At 44.3% G+C, this 15,155-nt stretch overlaps 1 non-coding gene across 1 annotated transcript; it reads right to left on the bottom strand.

Moving 5' to 3' along the window:
* Positions 1–12,088: 12,088 nt before the first annotated feature.
* Trnat-ugu (transfer RNA threonine (anticodon UGU)) lies at positions 12,089–12,163 on the bottom strand. The gene has a single exon. It is a non-coding gene; the product is annotated as a tRNA-Thr (tRNA).
* Positions 12,164–15,155: the final 2,992 nt, after the last annotated feature.

Here is a 15,155-nt window from a genome sequence, read left to right as displayed (position 1 = left end):
CGTCCCCAGATTGTCTGTGGTGTCTGCTGACGACGTTCCGTCACCCTGTATATAAGAAGTACAACTTTGCAAATGATGAAATAAACTGACAAAAAAATACAACACCAAAAAATAATGAAGTAACCTGAAAAACAACAAAGCCAGTGGAAAAGGCTCAATTACAACTGAAGTTATTAAATGGACTCAACCAAAATTTATAACTAACCTTCAGCTGATGTTTGAAGAAATATGGGAAACTGAAAAGATACCAGAGGACTTGAAAGAGGCTCTCATCCATCCCTTGCACAAGAAAGGTGATAAGCAAAATGTAAATAACTACAGAGGTAAATATTTGTTGCCAGTGTCTTATAAAATAGTTTCAACAATACTACTAAACAAGGTAGAAGCAACACTTGATAGTCGCCGGCTGGTATGGGCGAGAGGTTTTAGGCGCTTCAGTCTGGAACCGCGCGATCTCTACGGTCGCAGGTTCGAATCCTGCTTTGGGCATGGATGTTTGTGATGTCCATAGGTTAGTTACGTTAACGTAGTTCTGAGTTCTAGGGGACTGATGACCTGAGATGTTAAGTCCCATAATGCTCAGAACTATTAACACTTGACAGCCAATTGGGAGAGGATCAGAGTGGATTTAGAAAGTGAAGATTTTGGTCAGAACAGATTCTCAACCTAAAGTCCGTAATTCGTCACAGACCTAAAAACTCCAAAGATATAGTTGTAACATTTATAGATTTTAAAAAGGCATTTAAATCAGTTGATATGGAAATACTAGATAAAGTGATCAGAGAATTTGCCATCAAATCTAAATTAGCAAACCTTATTCGTGAAACGCTCACAGACATCAAATCAAAAGTAAAGTTTCAGGGTGAAATATCGAAGGCATTCAACATAAAAACAGGTGTAAGGCGAGGTGATGGCCTGTCTACACTCCTCTTTAACTGCGTAGTAGAGAAAATAGTAAGAGAATGGAAACAAAAACTAAAAGAAGAGAAGCTATCACCAATCAGGCTGGGAACTAAAAACAGAGGTAATGACATTCACTGTTAAGCATTTGTTGATGAAATTGTTATTCTTTCTGAAAACCTAACAAATGCTGGAATACAAATCAGCCTCTTAGAAGAAATAGCCAACAAAGCAGGTTTAAGAATATCTGTAGAAAAAACAAAATTATTGACAAATATAAAAAAATGCTCTGGAATCTCTAACAACAGATATTTGCCAAATGAAGAGGGTAAATAAATTTAAATATTTGGGGGAAATTATGCAAGAAAATGGCTTAGAAAAATTTGCTGTAAGAGAAAGAGTACATAAAATGGGGAGAGCTTATGAAATGTCTACAATAATAGGTGTCTGTCTAAAAATTTGAAGATACAGCACTACAACACAGTAGTAAAACCAAAATGCCTTTGTGCATGTTAATGTTTACTACTGAACTAAAAATTGCACGAACTTGAAGTAGAAAGAAAAATCATTCGAAAAATACTTGGACCACCAAAAAATGCAGAGGTATGGAAATTAAGAAGCAATGAAGAAGTTTATCACAACATAGAAAACATAAATGAAACACTACAAAAGAGGCGACTGCTATTTTTTGGACACTTATACAGAATGAACAGCAACAGGTTAACCAAAGATATTTTTTGTGACAGCAAGCCAACACTAGCCTGGTTTCAAGAAGTTAGGAAAGATTTGGAAGGAAACAACATAAGTGAAAAAGATGCAACAGCAAGAGAGTTTCAAGAGGAAAGTGTTAAAAATGGAAGGATTCCAAGGCAAGAGGGAGAAGAAGACAGGGTCGAAATGGTCAGAGGAGAGAAAAAGGACACGTAGTGGAAAGATGAAAGAATACTGGAGGAAAAAGAAAGAACAACAAAGAAGGAAGCATTGAAATTCGTGTGTGGTCCCTAGATAACTCAAACAAAGAAAGAAGAATTAATGTAGTGTGAAATGTCCCATTAGTTTCCTGGCAGGGTCGCCATATGAAACGTCCCCTTAGAAAAATTAATGAATTACTGTGTTGATAAACACATTACATTATTTGATTTTCAAACAGCTGAGCAGAACTGAACATACTCAGACATTTCTCTCTTTACTTATTCTGATCAACACTACACTGAAACACAATATTTTTAGCGCAACGCAATCTGGCTTTCAATAATCCCTACAAAAGAATGGCCCAGACTAACAATAACCTATACCTTTCAACAATCACTTCATAAAAATCTTCGTTACTCGAACTACCGCAATACAGCGAGCGCCAGTACTGCCAGCTAAATAAAAGATTCAAACTACTGAAGGCACTAACTACTGATAGGCATACTAAGCAAATGAAATATTTTGATAATGGACAAACAATGTATTTACCTTAATAGTGTTCAAAAGTCATAATATATGTAGCAGTTCATGACATCCAGTCTTACAAATTTACTGTCTCTGATGGACACACGTCCAGATCATCTGTTCGCAAAACTCCGCCATGTCTCTCCCCACATCCACCACTGCTGGCGCCTCACCTCCAACTGCGCAACGCTTCGCGCTTTTAACAGCCAACTGCCCAACACTACAATAGCAAATTCCAACAAAGCCAATCAGCCACAGACTGCACATAGCATAGTCAGTGATTTTCATATAGAGCACTACGTGTCGTTAGCAACACAAAAACCTAAACAGCCTACTTATAAGTGTAATGAAACTTCTTGAGTACATTTGTCTAGGTAACATACTTAAGTGATTAACACTGCATGATCACAGGTTAATTTAAACGGGAGATAAGCCAACGCAAATGTTAAATGCTTATACATTAATAACTCGTGAACCTGCCAAACTGTTGAAAGAAAGCACGCGAACGAGCATGCATTGTGTTGTACAGGTGCCGGACGTCAGTTTTTAGGATGGAGTTCCATGCCAGTTGCACTTGGTCGGTTAATAGAGGGACAGTTAACGCTGGCGGGCCGAGGTGGCCGAGCGGTTCTAGGCGCTACAATCTGGAACCGCCCCACCGCTACGGTCGCTGGTTCGAATCCTGCCTCAGGCATGTATGTGTGTGATGTCCTTAGGTTAGTTAGGTTTAAGTAGTTCTAAGCACTAGGGGACTGATGACCTCAGAAGTTAAGTCCGATAGTGCTCAGAGCCATTTGAACCATTTAGTTAACGCTGGTTGAGAATGGCACTGGAGTTATCGTCTGATGGTGTCCCATATGTGTTCGACTGGAGACAGGCCGAGCAAACAAGTCGACGCTCTGTAGATCATGTTGGGTTACGACAGCGGCATGTGGACGAGTGTCATCCTACTGGAAAACACCTGCTGGAATGCAGTTCATGAATGGCAGCATGACAGCTCGACTCACGAGACTGACGTAGGTTTTTCCAATCAGAGTGCGTGGGATAACCACCAGAGTGCTCTTACTGTCAAACGAAGTCGCGTCCCTGACCGTAACTCCAGGTATAAGTGCAGAGTGTCTAGCACGGAGACAGGTTGGTTGGCCTCCTAGCCATCGCTGGCACCGAGACAGAACCAGCTTTTATCATAGAACACAACAGACCTTCACCCTGCCCTCCAGTGAGCTCTTGATCGACACCGTTGAAGCCGCAGATTTGCAGTGCTTTGGGGCAGGTGGAATGCACGCAGCAGGGCGTTGGAGCTGTCCTTGAAGCAACCGAGTTGTAACAGTTAGTTGTGTCGCTGTGGTGCCAACTGCTGCTGACACTGCTGCTGCAGATGCAGTACGACTCACCACAGCCATACGCCGAACACGATGGTTTTGCCTATCGGTAGTGCGCAGCCCGTTCTTTTTGCGACTGAACATTCTCATAATCATTGCTGTCAGCAATCATGTACAGTGGCTACATTCCTTCCAAGTCTTTCTGTAACATCGCAGAAGGAATGTGCAGCTTCTTGTAGCCCTATTACCCGACCTTATTCAAACTCAGTGAGACGTTGATAATGGCATCTTTGTCGCATCAAAATGGCATTCTTGACTAACATCAAGTCACCATGTCCAATCTCAAAGGTAAGTAACGCTTACGAATGTCGCAGTGTTTATTTAAAGAAACAGTTACACGCTCATAGTGGTGCCACAGGCTCCTTCAGATCACCGAAGGTAAGCGCTGTCGAGCTAGGCTAGCACTTGGATGGGTGACCATCCGGCCCGCCGAGGTGCACTCAGCCCTTGTGAGCCAAGCTAAGGAGCTACTTGATTGAGAACTAGCGACTCCGGTCTCCGAAACTGCGGCCGGGAGAGAGGTGTGCTCTCGATATCCACATCCAGTGACGCCTATGGGCTGTGGATGACACGGCTGCCGGTCGATACCTCTGGGCCTTCATGGCCTGTTGGGGAGGAGTTTAGTTTTAATTTTAGTTTTTAATGGTGCTATTAGCGCTACTCCTATACGACTGCTGCGAACTCTGAATAGGCACGATCTTTCAGTTGTAGAAACTGATATTCCAGCTAAATCCAAGATTTTGTATGCGGATTTAATGAAAGAAGAGGACGATCCAGCACCATTCTCGGCCAGCTCAGCTTGGGTTGGGTTGATCGCTCCGAGCATCGTTTTGGCTTCCACAACATTAAAACGACTGGTGATGCAGCTGCAGCAGATAAAGTTGGAGGCGAGGAATTTAAAATGACGTTTAAAGTATTCGTCTCAGAAGAAGACTATACTATGAAGCAGGTTTTCAACCTTAATGTACTGTTTGAAACGAATGCCTAGCCGCATGTTGATTTCTATTGAAGAAAAAACAGCACCAGCATTTAAGGCTGCCCAGGGCTGATGCACCCTTCTTTTCGGAGGAAATGTTGGAGGTGGTTGAAAATTAAAGTCCCATATGACTCTCAAAGTACTAGGGTAGTAAAGGGTTGTGACACGAGCAGGCTGGCAGTTCATTGGAGTTGCAATAAAATACGTAGTCTGACTTCTGCTACTTTCAGTGGCCATATTCTAAATGAAACTAAATAGGAAATCGAAGGCCTATAGTGTAAAAGGAAAAAAAATCACTATAAAAATCCTTCTCCTCTTTGATAATGTTCCTAGCCAGCCACTTTTCATTCCTGATTCAAATATAAACATTGATGTTCTGTTTCTGCCACCGAGTAGTACATCTATGAAACCAATCGGTTAGGGAGTTACTTATACCAGGTGAGTCAATTATTATCCGCGAAGTAGTTATAAAATTTTATTGTAATCAAATAGGAAACTTACAATAACATCATTTTTCGATATAGTCTCCTAGCGTTTCAACGCACTTTGTTCATCGTTGTACAAGCTTCCTGATGCCCTCATAAAAGAAGGTTCTCGGTTGAGCTGCGAGCCAGGAATGCACCGCTTCTTTCACTGCTTTGTCCGAGGCAAATTGACGGCCCCTTAGTGCCTGTTTGAGTGGATCAGACAAGTGATAGAAGGGGCAAGATCGGGACTATATGGAAGATGATCCATTACTTCTCATTTGAGTTTCTGGAGCACTTCAGCAGTGTGGGCAGCAGTGTGCGAAAGGGCATTGTTGTGCAACAATACTACACCTTTTGACAGCAATCCTCGGCGTGTGCTTCGAATTGCTGGCTTTATCCTGGCAGTAAGCATCTCACTGTTAACGTACACTGTTTATTGTTGTTCTCCTTTCCCCATAATGTTCCAGTACTGGTCCTTGTGCGTCCCAAAAAACCGTAAGCATCAGTTTTCCTGCGGACGGTTGGGTCTTGAACTTTTTCTTGCACGGCGAATTTGGATGTTTCCGTTCCATATTGGCTCGTAATGATGGATCCGTGTTTCGTCACAAGTAACGATCCTGTCTAAGAAGTTCTCTTCTTCGTTACCATAGCCATCCAATTTTTTTTTGCAGATGTCCAAGCGCGTTTGTTTATGCAACTGTGTGTGTTGTTTTGGGACCCATCTTGCACAAACTTTATGAAACCCAAGTCTGTTGTGGATGATTTCGTAGGCAAAACCGTGACTAATTTGCAGACGATGTGCCACTTCGTCAATAGTTAATCGTCTTTCCAAGAGAATCATTTCACTTGAACGCTCAATGGTTTCTTCGTTTGTGGCGGTAAAAGGTCGTCCGGCTCCTTCGTCGTGCGTAACACTTGTGCGAACATTTAGGAATTTTTCAATCCATTCGTAGACACTCCGTTGTGGTAAAACACTGTTCCCGCACTGTACCGAAAGCCGTCGATGAATTTCGGCCCCTGATACGTCTTCCGACCACAAAAAACGGACCACTGAACGTTGCTCTTCTTTGATGCAAATAGACAGCGGAGCAGCCATGATTAACAGCAAACGTCATCAACGTAAAACGACAGTACTACCAAAATAAACAAAAAATAACTAAATTACCCTCGTACACTCAAGGCATACTACCCTGTATCTGCATAAATATTTTCCAGTCTTATAGAAGAATCTCATTCGAGTAATGATCAAGATTTCTTGGCGACTGATGTTACTAGAAACATGTGGACTGACACCACTAAGAAAAATGTATAAATAGTGTACGTAAGATATAAGATGAATGTCAACAAAAGCAAAACATGGATAATAGAACACAGTCGAATTAAATCAGGTGTAGCTAAAAGAATTAGATTAAGAAACAAAACATAAAAAATAGCAGATGAGTTTTGTTATTTGGGCAGTAAAATAACTGATTATGGCCGAATTAGAGAGGATATAAAACGTAGAATGGCAATGGCAAGGAAAGCGTTTTTGAGGAAGATAAATTCGTTAACATCGAATGCAAATTTAAGTGTTACGAAGTCACTTCTGAAGCTATTTGTCTCGAGGGTAGCCATGTATGGAAGTGAAACGTGGATGATGAACGATTTGGACAAGAGTTGAATAGAGGCTTTTGAAATGTGGTTGTAGAAAAGAATGGTGAAGTTTAAGTGTGAAGATCGCGTAAGTAAAGATCAGATAATGAACAGATATGGGTAGACAAGAAATTAGTGTCGCAACGTGACTTAAAGATGGGATCGTCTAAGACATCAAGGGATCACCAATTTAGTAGTGGAGGTAAGTGTGTGTGCGGAGTGAAGGGTGGGGTGGGGAGGGGGACAGTAGAAATCGTAGAGGGAGACAAAGAGGTGAATGCAGTAAGCACATCCAGAAGGATGTGGGTTGCAGTAGTTATTTGGAGATGAAGAGGCTTGCACAAGATGTAATACCATGGAGAAGACATGGAAGAAACTGCCTCCGATCTGTACCAGAGCTAGAAGATGAAGTGAAGACTGAGGTCACCGTTGCAACGAGAGAAACTGCGGACACGACACGGCGGATCGCATTCTCTGATGTCTTCACTAGAATTTGTCTGACCTCCTAAAAGTCTCATTCTCACGATCTGAGCACCGAAGATATAATAGTTTTCAATGAGAACAGCAATAAAAAAGAAACAGAAGTCGAGAAAGTTGAGCTTGTTAGAAAACCTGCAATGATCAAAGCTGTAGAGAAAATATTTGCGTACCGTTATTATGAAGAAGTTTGAAATAGTGGAGAGGGTAGCTGAAAATTCTCTTGAGTGATACAAAGAGATGTATACTCAACTGACAAAGAAGAATAGACAGCTGACAGTTAAACATTTCTTTGCAAAATAGTGTCACACTTCAAATGAATGTCAAGTTCCTAGCGAGGAGACTTCAACTACAAACGACCTGCATATAAGGAAATATGTCACGAAAACCAAACTGCTTGTAGCGCCATCAAATTCTTCCGATGTAGATGATGCAGAGGCTGTTTAAGGTGCAGCGGCAATGAAAATTATTTTAGTGTATTATTGTGTGTTTTAAGTGAATAAATTTTTGATTAAAATGCGTTTCACAAATTTTAGGTACAAATACTAAGAATCTCCTATTTTAAACATAATATGTCAGTAAATAAGGAACTAGCCCCATATTTTACATATAAAATGACTGTTGATATTCAAAATGGTTCAAATGGCACTGAGCACTATGGGACTTAACAGCTGAGGTCATCAGTCCTCTTGAACTTAAAACTACTTAAACCTAACTAATCACACACATCCATGCCCGAGGTAGGATTCGAACTTGCGACCGTAGCGGTCGCTCGGTTCCAGACTGAAGCGCCTAGGATCGCTCGGCCACAACGGCAGGCTACTGTTGATGTGCACGAATATGGTGTGCGCAGTGGCTCAGCAGAACGATGCTGAGACTTAGCTGTATCTTTGTCCTACTCTTTAGACTTCTCCGCGCTCTTGTGAAATGTGGAAGGCCAGTACTCATGGTATGAAGGATACCACAGAGTCTCAACTAGTGCTACTCCAGCAGAATGTGCGGAAATGTGACGTTTGTAAAATAGGAAACAGGTGCTGGCAGAGTTGGAGGGTCAAGAGCCTTTCCTGGATTGTTAAGTCGGTGAAGATATTCCTCAGTAGAAAAGGTTCACAGTTCGAGACCCGGTCCAGTGTGTAGCCTAATTTACCAGGATGCACGAGGTCGTGCTGAAAAGTAATTTTTTATTCTGTTCCCAATATCGATGTCATGAATATTGCGCTGTCGATTTTTCCTCTTCGCTCACGCAAGTTGTGATCCTCTGGCGCTAGGGGGCCCCAAATTGCAGCGTTTGGAATGGTGGTGTGTAACGTAACTTTGTCGAAGCGTGAGGAACAGAATCCATAGAAGAAGGAAAGCTGTGGATGGTGATGACTGTATTGATATCGGCAATATGAGAAGTCGCGTTGTCCGTGCTCATAATGAAGGTAAAGATGTTGCGAACCCAAGTGTGTGTGTCAGAGCTCATAGTGGACGACCGCGTACAACCGACGAGACTCATCAAAACAGGGTTAATGAACTCATAAAAGAAAATCGTCGAATAGCACGCACCGATCTAATGTAAGTGTCGTGTATCACGAGAGCGTGTACAGACCGACACTGCAGAATTGCGGTACAGAAAACTCTGTGTGCGATACTTGCCTCGAATGCTCACTCCTGACATGAAACAGAGGACACTGGACATCTGTCTGCAATTTCTTTTGTGTTTTGAACGTGAAGGCGATGTTTTCCTTGACAACGTGTGTCAGGTGTAACTTAATCGCTGGGCTGCTTCTCTCTATCTGAATAAATCTTCCTAAAACTGTCTACCAAAACTTCTCAAAAACGATTACCATACAAACTAACTGGTAACTTAAACTCGCGTTCTGAGAAAAACTATTCTGAATTATACAAAGACGTAATAAGATTTGCTAAAGACTGCCCACAAATTGAAGCTAACTGTTTGATACAAATGGAGCGACCTGACTTCTTAAATAAATGCGTAACTGAACACAGGAGCCGGCCGGGGTAGCCAAACGGTTCTAGGCGCTTCAGTCTGGAACCGCTCGACAGCTACGGTCGCAGGTTCGAATCCTGCCTCGGGCAAGGAAGTGTGTGATGTCCTTAGGTTAGTTAGGTTTAAGTAGTTCTAAGTTCTAGGGGACTGATGACCTTAGAAGTTAAGTCCCATAGTGGTCAGAGCCATTTGAACACAGGAAAAAAATTCCTGGCCTTAAATTATATTTTCACTCACCTCGTATCTTGACAAACATTTTTTCCAGATTTCTCGAAAGCAGCGCAAAGCATACAGCAGCAAAGCAACATTAAAAAATTACGATTGAAAATTCAGTACCACAAAGTGCAATGCGCATACATACATAATAAACTAAATGAAGATTAGGAATTTTAACTGCTGAGAAATGGCTTCTGACAAAAATTAAATGAATCTCTGTATTCAAAAGTAATGCTTTAAAAATCAGCAGAATCTTCACATTAGTATTTACATAAGATGACTTTAAAAAATAACTTTAAGCACGGGGAATCTCATCTTCCTATCAGAGCAATCCATCCGACAGTTCTACTATCTGAGCTTCGTTACTACAATCCCAATAACACAAAATACTCGCATGCTTACCTCATTCTCTTATCATTCCAGAAAAACACACAAATAATCACCTTAACTTCTCTCCCCATAACTGCATCAAAAATATTCATGCTCGAGGTGCATCAATCTCAAGTCATACTTATAATGAAAATTTCCGGACCATTCTTCAAAATAAGTCTGCTACTCAACAATCTTCAACTTAGAACGCGAGTACCTTTGCTAGCGATCTCAAACAGAGGTGGTGTAGAAACTGAAAGGTATTGTAGCAATAGTCAAAAATTAGTCAGATACATGGTTTTGTTCTCTTTGAGCTATGCATATTGATATCTGCGTAAGAAACAGAATTTACAGAGTGCCCAAAATAATTTGTATAACTCACACAGTTGATGAAAGCTGGGATTAAAATTTTGACCCCGAAAAGATTGGAGTACCACCACAGAGGATCATGGACACCACAGACGTTGTAGACCATGCCATCAACACGCAAACCACTGTCACAGTTTTCTAGGACGTCCAGCGAAGGTGTATTTTATACCTTTATACCTAAAGGCATCACCATAAACTCTACACGGTACTACGAGACCCTCAGAAAACTGAAAGCACAAATTTGAAGAGTTCGTCCACGTAACGAACATTTTGTCGTTCAAAATGACAATGTCAAATCACATACCAGGACTGCGACCTCTGGGACAATCTTATGCCTCGGATTCACTGTCATAGAACATTCTACACTCCTGGAAATTGAAATAAGAACACCGTGAATTCATTGTCCCAGGAAGGGGAAACTTTATTGACACATTCCTGGGGTCAGATACATCACATGATCACACTGACAGAACCACAGGCACATAGACACAGGCAACACAGCATGCACAATGTCGGCACTAGTACAGTGTATATCCACCTTTCACAGCAATGCAGGCTGCTATTCTCCCATGGAGACGATCGTAGAGATGCTGGATGTAGTCCTGTGGAACGGCTTGCCATGCCATTTCCACCTGGCGCCTCAGTTGGACCAGCGTTCGTGCTGGACGTGCAGACCGCGTGAGACGACGCTTCATCCAGTCCCAAACATGCTCAATGGGGGACAGATCCGGAGATCTTGCTGGCCAGGGTAGTTGACTTACACCTTCTAGAGCACGTTGGGTGGCACGGGATACATGCGGACGTGCATTGTCCTGTTGGAACAGCAAGTTCCCTTGCCGGTCTAGGAATGGTAGAACGATGGGTTCGATGACGGTTTGGATGTACCGTGCACTATTCAGTGTCCCCTCGACGATCACCAGAGGTGTACGGCCAGTGTAGGAGATCGCTCCCCACACCATGATGCCGGGTGTTGGCCCTGTGTGCCTCGGTCGTATGCAGTCCTGATTGTGGCGCTCACCTGCACGGCGTCAAACACGCATACGACCATCATTGGCACCAAGGCAGAAGCGACTCTCATCGCTGAAGACGACACGTCTCCATTCGTCCCTCCATTCAAGCCTGTCGCGACACCACTGGAGGCGGGCTGCACGATGTTGGGGCGTGAGCGGAAGACGGCCTAACGGTGTGCGGGACCGTAGCCCAGCTTCATGGAGACGGTTGCGAATGGTCCTCGCCGATACCCCAGGAGCAACAGTGTCCCTAATTTGCTGGGAAGTGGCGGTGCGGTCCCCCACGGCACTGCGTAGGATCCTACGGTCTTGGCGTGCATCCGTGCGTCGCTGCGGTCCGGTCCCAGGTCGACGGGCACGTGCACCTTCCGCCGACCACAGGCGACAACATCGATGTACTGTGGAGACCTCACGCCCCACGTGTTGAGCAATTCGGCGGTACGTCCACCCGGCCTCCCGCATGCCCACTATACGCCCTCGCTCAAAGTCCGTCAACTGCACATACGGTTCACGTCCACGCTGTCGCGGCATGCTACCGGTGTTAAAGACTGCGATGGAGCTCCGTATGCCACGGCAAACTGGCTGACACTGACGGCGGCGGTGCACAAATGGTGCGCAGCTAGCGCCATTCGACGGCCAACACCGCGGTTCCTGGTGTGTCCGCTGTGCCGTGCGTGTGATCATTGCTTGTACAGCCCTCTCGCAGTGTGCGGAGCAAGTATGGTGGGTCTGACACACCGGTGTCAATATGTTCTTTTTTCCCTTTCCAGGAGTGTATATAGAATGAAATGTTAATTAAATCAAGACGCTAAGCGGTCGACAGGTGTTGATATATATCAACGAGGAAAATTGAAAATGTGTGCCCCGGTCGGGACTCGAACCCGGGCTCTCCTGCTTACATGGCAGACGCTCTATCCATCTGAACCACCGAGGGCACAGAGGACAGTGCGACTGCAGTGATTTATCCCTCGCACGCGCCCAGTGAGACCCACATTCCCATCTTAATGTCCACACACTACATTCGTAGTACCCCTGCCCATTACACTCATTACTCGCGGCAGACAGTCTTACCGATTCCCGTAAGAGTTCGGGCAATGCGTGTGCATCCAGCACAGAGGGAGGAGGTCAATGGCCGGTTAGACTTAACTTTATGAATATGGTATCTGTTCTTTCCGACATGTCTGAAATTACCATCCAACGCCTTCTCCAAATATTACAGATGCGATATTCATATCCTTCATAGAGTCCCGACTTGGTCTCATCAGATTTTTCATCTGTCTCCAAAACTTAAATCTATGAGGGCTTCAGTTTGATAATGATGTAGCGGTGAGGTGAGGCTGTGGCTCCGTCGACAGAGTCAAACATTCTACAGTGACGTTATCAACAAACTGGTCTCTCGTTGTGTTCGTCGCCAGGCTGACTGTGTTGTGAAATAAATACGAGAGACATTCCATAAGTCATGCCAACTGTGGTACATCGTACGTACGTGTGGCATTACCGTAATTGCAGTAAATACGAGTACATTCAGAAGCCATCGGGACATATTACGGAAATCAACCGACAAATTGCGATCACACGCGAGAATGGCTCAGTACCAGCGCCTGAAACATTCAGTGTGAGGTTAGACGTGCTACAAGATGGACCCTCCCCCACCCACTCTAACCACTAGTCCTCACTCAGTCCATGCAACTTCCCACTCATTCCACAAGGAGAAAACCATTGAATGGGAGGCGCTTTGCAAGCAGGGTGAATGTCCTCACGACATTTCGGCGACAGGTGGCACATACTGACAGCAATGTCAGTGGCGTTCTCCACCGTTGGCAACGCTGTATGCATGCACCGGAAGACTATCTTGAAGCACAGTAGTTGATTTTGATTGACTTTTGTTCCATTTGTATTCGTTCACAATAATTTTCAACCGTATCGTGACCCCGCACGTTATGTTGGCACTCAGGGACACACTGCTGTACCAGTTCAATGCACATCGCAAAATTCTCATATTGTTGCATAATCTCAGGATACATCAAGCTGCTATGACTTATGAAATGGACCTCGCATGTAGACGTGAAGAATAAAGACATGGAATGTTAATAACGTTTGTTTTATTAAACAAGTTTTAAGAGTTTTCGCATAAAAATTTCGGAGGCATTACTTTTCAGCGGGCCCTCGTACCTTTTACGAAGTGTCATCTGTTTATGGCTATAGACTGAAAAGCCAAAACATTATGGCCAGTGCCCACTTCGACGCTATTTGCGGACAAATGACGCGGTAACAAAAGTACACTCATGCTCATAAATTAAAGATATTTGCAGAATTTGCCACTACACAAAGCTGGCGCTAATAGCATAGCTACATAGGGAATACGCACGACACAGATCTATAAGTCCACGGTATTGGTGACAAGTTGAAAAAACGGTCCCGAAACACATGTGCCACAAAACGTTACTGTTTCCTGCGTATGTACCCCGACATCAATATGGGATATGATCACCATTCACACGCACACAGTCCGTACAACGGGTTGGCATACTCTGGATAGGTGATCGAGCAACTGCTGGGGTATACCCTCCCATTATTGCACCAGTGCCTGTCGGAGTTCCTGAAGTTAACTAGTGGTTTGAACACGTGTAGCCATACGTCGACCGAGAGCATCCCAGACGTGCTCGATGGGGTTTAGGTCTGAAAACAGGCAAGCCACTTCATTCGCCTGATATCTTCAATTTCAAAGTATTCCTCCACGATGGCAGCTCGGTGGGGCCGTGCGTTATCATCCATCAGGAGGAAGGTGGGACCCACTGCACCCCTGAAAAGGCGGACATACTGGTGCAAAATGCCGTCCCGATACACCTGACCTGTTACAGTTCCTCTGTCAAAGACATCCAGGAGTGTACGTGCTCCAATCATAATCCCACCGCGCACCATCACACTACGACCTCCAACAGGTCCCTTTCAAGGACATTAAGGGCTTGGTATCTGGTTCCTGGTTCACGCCAGATGAAAACCCAGCGAGAATCACTGTTCAGACTACACCTGGACTCGTAAGTGAACATAGCCTGGGACCACTGTTCCAATGACCAGCAATGACCCTGTGCTCTTGACACCAGGCTTTACGGGCTCTCCTGTGACCAGGGGTCAGTGTAATGTGCCTTGCTGGTTTCCAGGTGAACAAACAATGTCTGTTCAGTCGTCTGTAGACTGTGTCTGGAGAGACCAGTGGCCGCGGTAAGGTACCGAGCAAGGCTACCTGCAGTACTCCGTGGCCGTCTGCGGGCACTTATGGTGAGATATCGCTCTTCTTGTGGTGTTGTACACTGTGGACGTCCCATACTGGAGCGCCTGGACACGTTTCCTGTTTGCTGGAATCGTTGCCATAATCTTGAAATCACACTTTGTGGCACTCTGAGTGCTCCTGCTACGACCTGCTGTATTTGACTAGCCTCCAGTCACCCTAGCATTCTACCTCTCATAACGTCATCAATATGTGTTCTTTGAGCCATTTTCAGCACACAGCCACCATTAGCGCGTCTGAAAACGTCTGCACACTTACTCGCTGCACCGTACTCTGACATGCACCAATACACCTCTGCGTAAGTGGACTGCTGCCAACGCCAGCGTGCGACGACCGCAGGCCAAACCCAACGCATGGTCATTGATTTAAAACCGCAAATCCCCTACCAGAGCGTTGTTACACCATTTATCAGCATTATCCTTAATTTTGTGCATTAGTGTACGTAAGCGGAGCAGACACAGACGGGGAATCACCCTAGCGGGAAGATATGGGCTGCATATGAGGAAATCCACTGAGATAAGCGACTTTGACAAATGGTGGATTATTATTACGCTGAACCTGTGAACGAGTGTCTCGAAAACGGCGAAGCTGGTCGAATGTTCACGTGCTACTGTCGTGAGCATCTACGGAAAGAGGTA

This window comes from Schistocerca gregaria, chromosome 1 (assembly GCF_023897955.1).
Source record: "Schistocerca gregaria isolate iqSchGreg1 chromosome 1, iqSchGreg1.2, whole genome shotgun sequence".
Taxonomy (NCBI): Eukaryota; Metazoa; Arthropoda; class Insecta; order Orthoptera; family Acrididae; genus Schistocerca; species Schistocerca gregaria.
Note: the sequence above shows the minus strand (reverse complement) of the source record. Positions and strands in the feature narration are given on the sequence as shown.